The following is a 13633-nucleotide window of genomic DNA, read 5'->3' as shown; positions in this document are numbered from 1 at the left end:
CAAGGACAGCACAGAGTTGAGAACACAGTGGAGAAAAGTGGTTGACAGCTGATGCTCCATAGGGAGTGATGAGCTTAACCTAACTTACAGTTGAGATATGTGGAGAGTGACAGTTGGGTGAAGAAGTGCCAAGGAATGGGGTCTCAGAATGCTGAATTTCATGAATGAAGTAACAAAGATTACAAACAAATGCAAAGCACTGTGTTAAAGCAGATCCAACCAATCTTCCTGTGCAAGTGAGGGAAACAGATATATAAAAATAATAGGAATTAATAAATAGATAAAAATTCAAATTGAAATCAAATTCGATGACTGGCATCCGTGCTAGTGGAGCGCTAAGAGCACCATCCGAGTGTGATCATTGCCAGAGCAGCTAACTGGCTTCCGTGCTGGTGGCACATAAAAGCACTATTCGAGCATGATCGCTACCCACATCGCCTTACTGGCACTTGTGTCGGTGGCACGTGAAAAATATTCGAGTGAGGTCATTGCCAGTGCCACCGGACTGGCTCCAATGCAGGTGGCACATAAAAAACACCATTTGGCATGGCCATTGCCAGTACCGCATGACTAGCCTTCGTACCGGTGGCATGTAAATGCACCCACAGCACTCTCGGAGTGGTTGGCATTAGGAAGGGCATCCAGCTTTAGAAACTGTGCCAGATCAGATTGGAGCCTGGTGTAGCTATCTGGTTCGTCAGTCCTCAGTCAAATCGTCTAACCCATGCTAGCATGGAAAGCGGATGTTAAACAATGATGATGATGATGATGAGATACATAGACAGACAAACAAATAGACAGATAGCAAGATATATATAGAGAAAGAGGGAAAGAGAGAGAAAGAGCAACACACACACACACACAGACAAACAAACAGAAAGACAGACAGACAAAGACAGATAGGAAAAAATAGACAGATATATAATATATATACATTCACACACACACATATGTGTGTGTGTGTGTGTGTGTGAAATCTACAGCTTCAAATCAAATTATTGAAAAACTGACAAAACTTCACACAACAGAGAAAAAATGTTCTTTTTCTTTTTCTTTTTCTTTTCCTTTTTCTATTCTTTTCTTCGGCAACATAAAAGATGTTTCTGTATAGAAAATGCTTGAATGAACTGATGTGTTTGAATGTTAAAGAATGACCGATGGCACTTGGGTGAAGAGGCTGGGTGGCATCGATGATAGGAACAGTAGACCAGAAATAGAACAAGGGGAACGCTGACAGACACAGAGAAAGTATCAAAGACTGCCTGAAAGGAGGATCTGACAAGTTCAAAACATGGAAGAAGATGTAATATCATCCAAGTAAGAAATTTGAAGCCATTGACTTTGAAGGTGGAAGGAGATGGAGAAATTCTTTGTGAATGTCACAAAGACATAGATGGCTTCCTCTTTCAGTTAAGTCTATAATCAATGCATCTCTTCCTGGTTTATTTTTCAGACTACCGGTGCAGAGAGAAATGGAGAAACATTGAAAGATTTTCTGGATAGAAATCAATAAAACGGAGAGATGGGGTTGGTGAATGAGCGAAGTATACAAAATTTTTGTGAAGTGTGATTAAATGTATGAAAGTGAGCCAATGAAGTAGGACCATGCTTGTAGATGAAGGGTTATTGTTTGAATCATTTACCATTTGACTGTGACCAAGCTGGAGCGTCAGTTTGAAAGGGTTTAGTCAGTTTTATCAACCCAAGGACGTATATTTTTAAAAGATTCTTCACTTATTTTATCAATCTATTAGGCGTAGAAGTGGTTGTGTGGTAAGTAGCTTGCTTACCAACCACATGGTACCAGGTTCAGTCCCACTGCATGGCACCTTGGGCAAGTGTCTTCTACTATAGCCTCAGGCCAACCGAAGCCTTGTGAGTGGATTTGGGAGATGGAAACTGAAAGAAGCCCGTCGTATATATGATATATATGTATATGTATGTGTGTGTGTCTGTGTTTGTCCCCCCAATATCGCTTGACAACCGATGCTGGTGTGTTTACGTCCCAATAACTTAGCGATTCAGCAAAAGAGACCAATAAAACTAGGCTTAGAAAGAATAAGTCCTGGGGTCGATTTGCTCAACTAAAAAAAGGCGGTGCTCCAGCATGGCAACAGTCAAACGACTGAAACAAGTAAAAGAGTAATCTCTTCGTCAAACTGCAAGTTACCAGACAATTGCAGAACATCATTTTGTAAGTGATACAAGCATAAAAACAAGCAGAGAGGTCAACTTTCTCTTTCACTTTTGAAGGCTGGTTAAAATGTATAATTCCAATGTGATAGTCTGGCAGACCTGTAAGAATGTTGGGACATCTTGTGGTATTTGTTTTTGCTCTTTGCATCCTAAGTTTAAATCTCACTATGGTCTGCACAGGTGATAGACTTAATCCCTTGCCTAGTTTAACACCACTGGACAGTTGTATAAAGATGTGCCAATCACTTAAAGTGGATGCATGGAGGCACATGGCCAAGTGGTTAGAGCAGCAGACTCACGGTCGAGGGGTCACGGGTTCGATTCTCAGACCGGGCGATGTGTGTGCTTATGAGCGAAACACCTAAGCTCCATGCAGCTCCGGCAGAAGGTAATGCTGACTCTTTCGCCACAACTTTCTCTCACTCTTTCCTCCTGCATCTTGCAGCTCACCTGCGACGGACCAGCATCCCGTCCAGGTGGAGAGCCTATACGCCAAGGAAACTGGGAAACTGGCCCATATGAGCCAGACGTGGCTCAAGAAGGAACAAACAAAGTGGATGCAAGTTATGGAAGAAGGAGATCTAGGAAGACATGAGACAAAGTATTGAAGGCTGACCTCAAAACAATGAGAGATGATAAAGACCAAGATGATGAAAGAGATGACAAAGGATCAAGATATATGGTGCATTGCTGTACTCAAGAAGAGCTGCCCAACCACATAAAAAGCACAGGTGATGGTGCCGTGTAAAAAGTACTAGTGCAGGTACCATGTAAAAAGCACCCAGTACACTCTGGAAAGGGGTTGGCATTAGGAAGGGCATCCAGTCATAGAAACTATGTCAAAACAGACTATGGAACCTGATGTAGCACCTGGCCTTGCCATGCCAGAATGGAGAACAGACAGTAAATGATGACGATGATAATGATGATGATGACGATGATGACGATGATGATGATGATTTTACACCTTCGGTACCTTTAACAAAGTCCACTCTTTTACAAGCATTTGGGCCGAGTCTCTTGTTTGAGGATATCTCTCTCCCTATTTCCTTCCTTCTCAGTTATTTTAGAGGCCCTGTAAAGAGTCATGAGAATTGCTTTTCCTCTTCACTAGAAAATTGAGAAAAAGAAATGTCCTTCACATGCAAAACAAAAAATTTAAAAAAAATAAAGAAAAATGCTGTTTCTGTAAATCATTCTGAGATCTTGACAGCTGCTGAGGAGACGGTTCCACTAAAGGGAACCATTACAGATAACAATTAGATTTGTCTTCCACCTATATGTTTCCATTTTCAGTTTAGTCTTTAGTTGAATGAACAAACAGAGACAAAGTTTGCAACTCAGAACATAAAGAGTAAAGAACAAATGTGACAAACCATTTTAGCCACAATTCTAGCAGTTCTGCTAATCCCACTATATCAAAGTGGCAATCTATTTTGATAATTGCAGCGTGGAAGGTGTTTATAAGCCATTTAAAAAACACACACACAAAAACCATTAGATTCACTTCAACATTTAAATTTAATTTATGTCAAAATATTTTTGTCGCTTTGAAACCACAACCTGTTCACTGACAAAATTTTGTCACGATTTCAAAGTGACAAAAATATTTTAACACAAATTAAAGTTAAATGTTGAAGTGAATCTAACGTTTTTTGTTTTTTTTTGTGTGTGTGTTTCTTTTTAAATGGTTTATAAACACCTTACACGCTGCAATTGTTTTTGTTTCAGCACATGATCTCAGATCAGGTCACTTGCTATGCAAGTACATCTCCGTAATTTATTTTATCTTTTCTTGAAAGTATAAGTGGTAAAGCTGGCATGGATGAGATTTGAACTCAGAACATAAAGACCAAAAACAAATGCTGAAAAGCAATTTCTTCAGGTGTGTTAAGGATTCTATTAATTCATCACATTTTCATTGAGCACATAGGTGTGTCTCTGATATCAAACCATTCCCTCTTTTTCTCTTTATCTCTCTCTCTGTCAGTTTGTCTCTCTGTCAGTTTATCTATCTGTCTCTGTCTCTCTGTTGCTCTCTCTCTCTCTCTCTCTCTTTCCCCATATTTCTGCTTTCATATAGAATATCATTATACATCTAAAAGATCATACTTTTGTATAGACTAACATTATATATCTAACAGGTATATCATATTTACCTCACTGTCCTAAAGCTTTCACAGGTCTACATTTTATATCCCATTTATGACTATAATGCAGCATAAAATTTGTTTACCAATAATGCTTCATACATTAACAACCTTTTTTTATACTTAGCCACTTTTTCGCTCTCACCTCACCTGTGCATCAGTTTTAATGTAAATTATCATTACATATCCAACAACATCCTACTGACCTCATTTCCAACCAGCCACCAGAGATGTTCCACATCCAATACCTACATCATGTTATCACAGGGCTGAGCATTTTACAAACCAAACATGATTGCCTTGGGCACTAAAATCTAGAGAAACCATGTAAATTCCTTACAACTTAGACAAAACTTCTTAATCCAACCAAAATCATATAAACTCGGTAATAAAAAGCATAGGAACAATTCTTTAGCTGTAAAAAAACCCCAAATAATCTTACTTGAACTATTGATACAATATTCTTCTCTACTCTAGGCATAAGGCCCAAAATTTTTGTGGGGAGGGGGCTAATCGATTAGATCAACCTCACTACGCAACTGGTACTTAATTTATCGACCCTGAAAGGATGAAAGGCAAAGTTGACCTCAGCAGAATTTGAACTCAGAACGTAAAGACAGACGAAATATCGCTAAGCATTTCACCCAGCATGCTAACGTTTCTGCCAGCTTACTGCCTTAGTATTGGTACAACATTGTACAACTATAAGTGCAGGTAAAGCTGTGAGGCATAGGCGCAGGTGTGGCTGTGTGGTAAGAAGCTTGCTTACCAATCACATGGTTCTGGGTTCAGTCCCACTGCATGGAACCTTGGGTAAGTGTCTTCTAATATAACCTTAGGCTAACCAAAGCCTTGTGAGTGGATATGGTAGACGGAAACTGAAAGAAACCTGTAATATATGTGTGTGTGTATGAAAGAGGATGACATAGCCAGAAGCCGATGACCACCAGAAGAGGGAGATAACCCCCATTGTTTATATCCTGTTCATTTCCCCCTCCATACTTTAAAGAGGCCATAGACCAACAAGTCTTAGGGTCTGATGATACGCCATAAAGACACACCTTATGGTGAGAAACCCAGGGTAACCCTATAAACAGGCCTTCACAAGTAATAAATATAGACTGCTCTACTTTTTAGAATGGGCTTCTTCTCCGTTTTTATGTTTTTAATAAAAAAAAATTATATATATATATATATATTTATGTGTGTGTCTTTGTGTCTGTTTGTCCCCCACCACTGATGAGGGTGTCTTTATGTCCCCGTAACTTAGTGGTTTGGCAAAAGAGACCGATAGAATAAGTACTAGGCTTGCAAAGAGTAAGTCCTGGGGTCAATTTCTTCAACTAAAAACCCTTGGAGGTCGTGCTCCAGCATGACCACAGTCAAATAACTGAAACAAGTAAAAGGACTGCATATTCACCTGTTAAAAATTATTACTTCAGGCTGTATTTATGAAACGGTTACGACTAATAGAACAGAGGTGTGCATTCTAAGACTGGTGCAGGGGGCTGCATTCAGCCAATCAAGGACTCAGTGCTGGTGCTGGCATTACTACGTAGCACCCAATGTCCCAAATAATCTTGCTTATTCAGATGTTTTACCTGTTGAAATATCAGCTATATCTTTTTCGTATCACTCATTGTCATCTTAAGAAGAATTAATGTCAGGTTGGAAATTGCAATTCTGGATAAAACACATATAAATATTGATGTCTGTTTTTATGTTCAGTTATAATAAAAAACAATATTATATTAATCTGATGTGTTATTATTCTGTACTTTTGAGTACAAATGTATTATTCTTATGCAAGAATCTTCTTGACAGTAAGGCAGAAGTAACTCTAATGCATCACAGTCCAATTATGGCTTAGCTGGCTAAAACTTTGAAGCCACTGTCAACAGCATTCAAATATAACATATACATCACATGGTCCCAAGTTCAGTTCCACTGCATGGCACCTTGGGCAAGTATTTTCTACTATAGCCTTGTGAGTGGATTTGATAGAAACTGAAAGAAGCCCATTGTATATATTTATATATATATATATATATATACCATAAAAGCCCATGTAATTTAAGCATTTTTTTGGGGGAAAAATAAAAATAAACTTTAGGGGTGCATAAATTATATGAGTAGATTGTTTCCAGAAATTTTTTAGAGATTTACTTTTGTTGAGAAAAGGTACAAAATGTAAACATTTGTACCAGAAGTTAACTCATTTAATATCAGAATAGGTTTTTACAGAAAAAATAATGGCTTAAATATAATGAAGTTGACTTTTATTTATGCTGGATGGTATAATGCTTACTTTTTCAGTATAAATTTACTAAAACCATTAAATGGTTAACTACTTTTTGAAGTCTTACGTTCATGCTGGTAAACACAGTCCAGGTCATATTTTACATTGCTTGGAGTTTCTACCTATCACAATGGAGCACCATTGACAGACAGTGATATGGCTATTTCTGACTGAAAAAATGTAATGATATGGATAATCTTGATTGTATGCTTTTATTTTTGTCTGTTTATTACTAGGCACAGTTTTAAGTTTGTTGTACTGTTTATGCTAATTTTGAAACATTGGCTTTATTAATATTAAAATGCCTTCTGGTAGTCCTATTGTCATATTCAAATGCATATTCAACATATTTAATTTCTCCTTCACAGTAAACGATTCATAAGTTCTGCCCGTACTGACAATAATGGTAATGACTAATTTTTAAGTTTGCTTAACACTTTACAAGTGTGAAAGGGTTTAAAATTTTGATACTCCATATCAAAGGTTCCAACAAGAATAGGTAGAAAATCAGAGCTTGAGACAAGAAGACACTTTCGACTAATCACAATTCTGTTTACATAATCAGTTTGATCGGTCATTTTCCTCTGTCGGTTGAGTAAAGTGTCATCCAAGCTGATGTTTATTGGTAATTAAACTTAATTTTCAACACTTGTGTGTATTTATATCAGCTTTATTTTTGTTAGTAATTATCAACAAGATCATGATTTGAGAGGACATACAGCAGAATGCTAAAGATCAGACATAATCTCTTGTGAGCAAAAATGTAAAATAAAGTTTATTATAAACAACACAAACATTTTGCAATTTAACAGCTTTCAATGGTTTTTTTAAAGAATTTGTAGAAAGTTTTGTATATCCATTCATAATTTTTAAATTTACGTTTGTTTACTACGCGCAAAGAATTTTATATTCCATTCATAATTTTAAAGACGCTGTTTTACGTAGCGCTAGTAATTTTTATATGTTCGGTTCCATGGTAACGTAATTTTTGTTTATTGTAATAACGGATTGAGTTATTCACTTCAAAATTTGATACTGATTAGAAGGTATGTCTATTTTTCTCCTTTGTTAATCTTGTTACTTATGATAATCTGATTTCTTATGGAGTATTTTTTATATATCGTATTATGTGTAGAAATGTTGTTTTCTTTTGTATGTTTATGTATGTGTGAATGTGTGTGCTTGTGCGTATTTGATTGTATTGAGTTTTGTACGTATTATTTGTATGTGTGAGTGTGTATATGGTTATGTTTGTGGGGGTGTGTATATATGTGTGTGTATTTGTGTGTATTGTGTTAGGGGTTGTATAGTTATATTTATACTTGTATGTATGGATTTTATTTATCATGATTATTTTAATAAGAATTTTTGTATGTAGGTATGGGTGTATATGTATGTGTGAGAGTGTACAAGTATAAGTGTATATGTGGGAGTGTATGAGTGCTATGTAATTGGGTGTGATTATTTATGCACTTGTATACATGTAAGTTTTGAATGTGCATTTGATTGCACCCGTCTGCGTGTACACACTCTTTTATTTATATATATATTAATATATATATGAGTTTTCGTTTATCATGGTCGTTTTATTAAAGTTTGTTTGTATCGAGACTTGTACGTATGTATATGTATGTGTGAGTGTGTATATGGTTAAGTTTGTGGGTGTGTGTATATATGTGTGTGTATTTGTGTGTATTGTGTTAGGGGTTGTATAGTTATATTTATACTTGTATGTATGGATTTCATTTCCATTCATAAATTTTTTTAAAACGTTTGATATCCACGTGCAAAGAATTGTTCGGTTTTCTTTTGAGTGTTTATGTATGTGTGAATGTGTGTGTGTGTGATTGTTTGCGTAATTTATTTATCTGTATGGGTGTGGGTGTTTATATATTGGTATATATCGTGTTCTGTATGTATGTGTATGTATATGTATGTGTGAGCGGGTATATGTATATTGTTTATGAATTGAGTGTTGTATGTGTGTGTGAGGAAGTATGAATAAGTAATGTGTTGAGGGTATGAGCATGTGTGTGTATATATAGTTTATTTTTTGTTTTTTGTTTTTTGTTTTTTGGTTTTTGTTTTTTGCTTGTTGTTTTTTGGTTTTTGTACATTTTTAAATATGAGAACTTTTATAGGTTTTTATAGGTTTTTATATTCAATTGTTTATAGGGTTTATTTTAGATTATTTTAGATTATATATTGATTATATATAGATTATATATAGATTATATATAGATTATATTTTTATTTTTTATATTCTTTCATTGATAATTTTATTATTTTATTATTTTAAATTATTTTAAATTATATTTTAAAATATTGATATTTTTAGATCGAAAATCCACCTGAAGATTGTCGGTAGCAGACATGAAACATTTGTAGTGGCAGTTTATTTAATTTATATTAAAATTTTATGTATTGATTAAGTCTTTCCTTGTTTGGTTTTAAAATAGTGGTTTTGTCTCGAATTATATATTATATAATATTTTACTATAAAATTGGATTTAATCCTAAATCTGATTTTTCCTGTAATTTTGGATTCATTCCCTAATATTTATTATATATATATATATATATATATATATATATAGATATATATATATATATTATATATATATATATATATATATATATATATATATATATATATATATATAAATATATATGTATATATATATACTTTCAGCAAAAAACAATTAAGATTCAAGTGAATTCTAATGAATTCACTTGAATACGGTACTTAACTTAGATGCACCAGAATTGTTTATGGTATTAACCATAAAATAATGTGGGGTGATTATAACCAAGAAAAAAGCAACAAGAATGGATTAGTAGTTTAGTACAATTGTTTCATACCAAGAACAATTTTATTTAAAGCTGCAAGTATTGCAGCAAATACAAATGTCCTGTATTCATCAGCTAAATCACATATATGTTTTCCAGACATCCTAGAGAGTGTGTCTATCCTCATGAAGTATTAGGAGTGAGTTCTATGAGATTTAAAGTCAAATTATAAGCAGACTCAAATTGCTTTCTAATGATGCACAGTTTTATAAAAAGTTTTTAAAAAGATTGTTAACTTCCCAGAGAAGGTGAATCCATCCATAAAAATGCAGATATAATTTCCGGAGACATGAGGAATGCTGTTGATCACACAGCGGTTCATTTCACAACTAAGCTGTTACAAACAGAATTTGGTTGTAGTAGTAAGAGAGTCGGCGAAGCAGATTCAGTCCAAATAAAGGACATTATGGGAGGAAGATAGTAGGGGAGTAAGAAGGCATAGATATACCACAGACAAAGGTTAGTTTATTTCTGTGGTGACAGAAAATCTAGGATAGACACACTCTCTAGGATGTCTGGAAAACATATATGTGACTTAGCTGATGAATACTGGACATTTGTATTTGCTGCAATACTTGCAGCTTTAAATAAAATTGTTCTTGGTATGAAACAATTGTACTAAACTACTAATCCATTCTTGTTGCTTTTTTCTTGGTTATATATATGTATATATACAAACATATATATATTTATACATGCATATATATATATATATATATATATATATATACATGTAGGTGTGATGTAAATTGAAACAGATTCTGTCATTGCATTATTTACGGTTCACCAGAAGTCAGTGACCTCCCTTGGCGAACATTCTAGAAAACTTCTAAGAATAGCAGATTTATGTCACTTTTAGTAATACTACAGAGTCGTAGAAGGTTCTGGAAGCTTTTTCATTCACCAGGAGCCAGCAGTCTTTGAGGCTATATACTGGACAAGCACGATTTGTTCCTCTTCTCTTCCTCACCAAACTTTGACCTTAATGCATTGTTATTACAGAGAGTAGCTAAGTTTGTCTACACGTGGCCTAAGCTAAAGAAATGACTTTCAGCAGCAACTGTGTGTCGCAAGCGTTTTATGCCATACGACATATGTACAAATTACCCTTACGCTACTAGTGAACCAATTGTGGCATGAAATTCTTTTGTACATTTTCTATTACATTTCTTTCCTTGCAGAACATGACACGGCTAAACTGTATGTAACTTTACATATTCATGTAAAGCTTCACACGAGGCCTATTGTTGAATTCGTAATTCATATATAATTACATGAAATTATATGTGAAGTTTAAGAATGGCTCTTTCGTTATTCCAAATCTTGTAATCGTGTTAACATTTAGTAACAGTGGCAACTATACACTATGATTAGTAGTAAAAGAAACCTACTACTAGAGTGATGACCACACCACACTAAATATGTATGTTAATATATATTACTAGCGTGACTCATGAATTTTTTTTTCATGGTTTGAGTTTTAACTGCCTTTTCTATCATGTAAGAAGTCCTGTCAAGAGTCTCCTCTCTGCGTATAAAAATACTTTATACACTTTATATAGTAATATTTGCCAGCTCTGTCTAGCCCCCGTGTTGGTGGCATGTAAAAGCACCATCCGTTCGTGTCCATTGCCAGCCTCGCCTGGCCCCCGTGCCGGTGACATGTAAAAGCACCATCCGTTCGCGGCCGTTTGCCAGCTCTGTCTGGCACCTGTGCGGGTGGCACGTAAAAAGCACCCACTACACTCTCGGAGTGGTTAGCATTAGGAAGGGCATCCAGCTGTAGAAACACTGCCAGATCTGACTGGGCCTGATGAAGCCTTCCAGCTTCACAGACCCCAGTTGAACCGTCCAACCCATGCTAGCATGGAAAACGGACGCTAAATGATGACGATGATGATGATGATGATGTATGTATGAGAAAAATAACCATCAATATCCAGATCCATAAATGCGGAGCTAACATCTTTGGTTTTTCACTGATACACTGGATAAAACCAGGGAACTTGGATGCTGACATCCCTTTAAGAGGATTTATATCCTTGATTTAATTACATATATACATATATATCTATAAGGGAGCGAGCTTGCAGAAACGTTAGCATGACGGGCGAAATGCTTAGCAGTATTTCATCTGCCATTACGTTCTAAGTTCAAATTCCGCTGAGGTCAACTTTGCCTTTCATCCTTTCGGAGTCGATAAATAAAGTACCAGTTACGCACATCGGTCGATGTAATCGACTTAATCCCTTTGTCTGTCCTTGTTTGTCCCCTCTATGTTTATCCCCTTGTGGGCAATAAAGAAATATATACATATATATCTATATATATGGCAAATGAAAGACGTAAGATGAAATACACAAGAATTTATTATTAATCATAACAATTGTTTCGACACATCTGGCATTGATCCATCACAAATAGGACACTCAACAACTGGTTCGGGGGCATCCAGTGGTGCAGATGTGTCTCGTCGGGTGATAAATTGACACAACTCATTAAACTAACAGTTCCACAATGTAACTTCTCATTTTGTAGAAAGAAAAGCAGCCAGATGGAGGAAATATCTTCATTTATATAGAAAATCAAAAATCAAATCACAGATGGAAAGAAAAGAAATGAACATGCAATACAGTGAGAAAAATAACCATTAACAAATAAGGATGCATAAACGCCCTCAGGGAAGCTGCATGGTGCAAGTACACTTGCTCATGCAAGCATCTGCAAAAATGTAAGTATATGGACACATGTGGTTCAGTGCACTCACGATCACAAAAACAGTTAAATAGCAACTTGGTGTTTATAAAAATGTGAAGGTTAAAAATAAGCTTAATTCATCCATACCTTGAAGTAAATTATGTTAACAGTTACTCAAAATTCATTCCCACTGCATTGTGTGAAAGTACATTTATATGCATGTAGGCATCTCAAGAGACTTTCAGAAATTCTGTTAATGATCTGCTCATTAGTGAACAGAATAGATAAGGACTCCTCAGAACACAGACGTCATATCCTGGAAATTATAATGTAGGCTTCATGTACCTCACTTTGGACCAAGTTACACTGTACTTCATTTTATCCTCTTTAGTCACCACGCAAAATCAGCCAAAGATGTTGAATATCTCTTATTCATTGTTTTAAAGCTGGAGACATGGTTACAATAACAATTATTAAATGAATCGCTCATCTGCCCAATGTAAACATATGGCCCTCCTCTTGTGTGCATGGTACATTTATATACAAGATTTGTACACATACAGAGATTCATCAATGGACATTTTGATTTTTCTCTGCATGAGAATTTATTTGTATATAAGGCAGTCTTCACTTCCTTTCCCAATGTTGTTACTGTGTTAGCTGTATCATAAGTATTTCTCCTATTACAAATTGGCCATAATTAGTGTTTCTCATTGTAGTTTACATCTCCTTTGTTAGGATTTGGATGTGTATGTTTGCTAAATCCAGTAGTTGGGTTATTGAACCTTTGTTGCATTTTGCTATTGTTTATGCAATGCATAAGCTGCTCTAAATTAGCAGAGTTAGTATAGGAGACCTTCAAGGTGTGCTGATTAAAAATAGCATGATACCGATTAGATTTAGGTAAACATTTGTCCAAAGCAGCAAAATATTTTCCTCCAATCTTGGTTGAACCATGCAAACTGAAAATCAGGTTGGACCAGAGGACATCCTGATTCCTACATTCCTTCCATATCAGCTAACTCTAATGAGTGTAAGGTAATATAATCAGGTTGTTATCTAACACTCCATTGTATTCCTTGTGTGAAACCGATTGGTAAGATCAGCTATGATGGATATACAATACTGTACAATTTGGATAATTTTTATATACATGTATATTATATATATATATATATAATATATATATATATATATATATATATATATATATATATATATATATGTATGTATATATATTATATATATATATATATATATATATATATATATATATATATATATATATATATATATAATATTATATTATATTATATTATATTATATTATATTATATTATATTATAGTATAGTATAGTATATATATTCTTTTCTACTCTAGGCACAAGGCCCGAAATATTGGATCAACTCCAGGATGCAACTGGTACTTAATTTATCGACCC

The 13633-nt window shown here is 34.9% G+C and overlaps 1 long non-coding RNA gene across 1 annotated transcript in view; it reads left to right on the top strand.

The window, feature by feature from the left end:
- LOC118763194 overlaps positions 1–11520 on the top strand; it is an 18037-nt gene extending 6517 nt beyond the window's left edge. The window contains exons 2-5 of the long non-coding RNA XR_004998946.1: positions 91–99; positions 6480–6485; positions 7488–7495; positions 11455–11520. This is a non-coding gene — a long non-coding RNA (uncharacterized LOC118763194). The remainder of the gene's footprint in view (positions 1–90; positions 100–6479; positions 6486–7487; positions 7496–11454) is intronic.
- The last annotated feature ends 2113 nt before the right edge of the window (positions 11521–13633 follow it).

Source organism: Octopus sinensis, linkage group LG4 (assembly GCF_006345805.1).
Source record: "Octopus sinensis linkage group LG4, ASM634580v1, whole genome shotgun sequence".
Classification (NCBI taxonomy): Eukaryota; Metazoa; Mollusca; class Cephalopoda; order Octopoda; family Octopodidae; genus Octopus; species Octopus sinensis.
The sequence above is the reverse complement of the archived record's forward strand: the minus strand, read 5'-3'. Positions and strand labels throughout refer to the sequence as shown.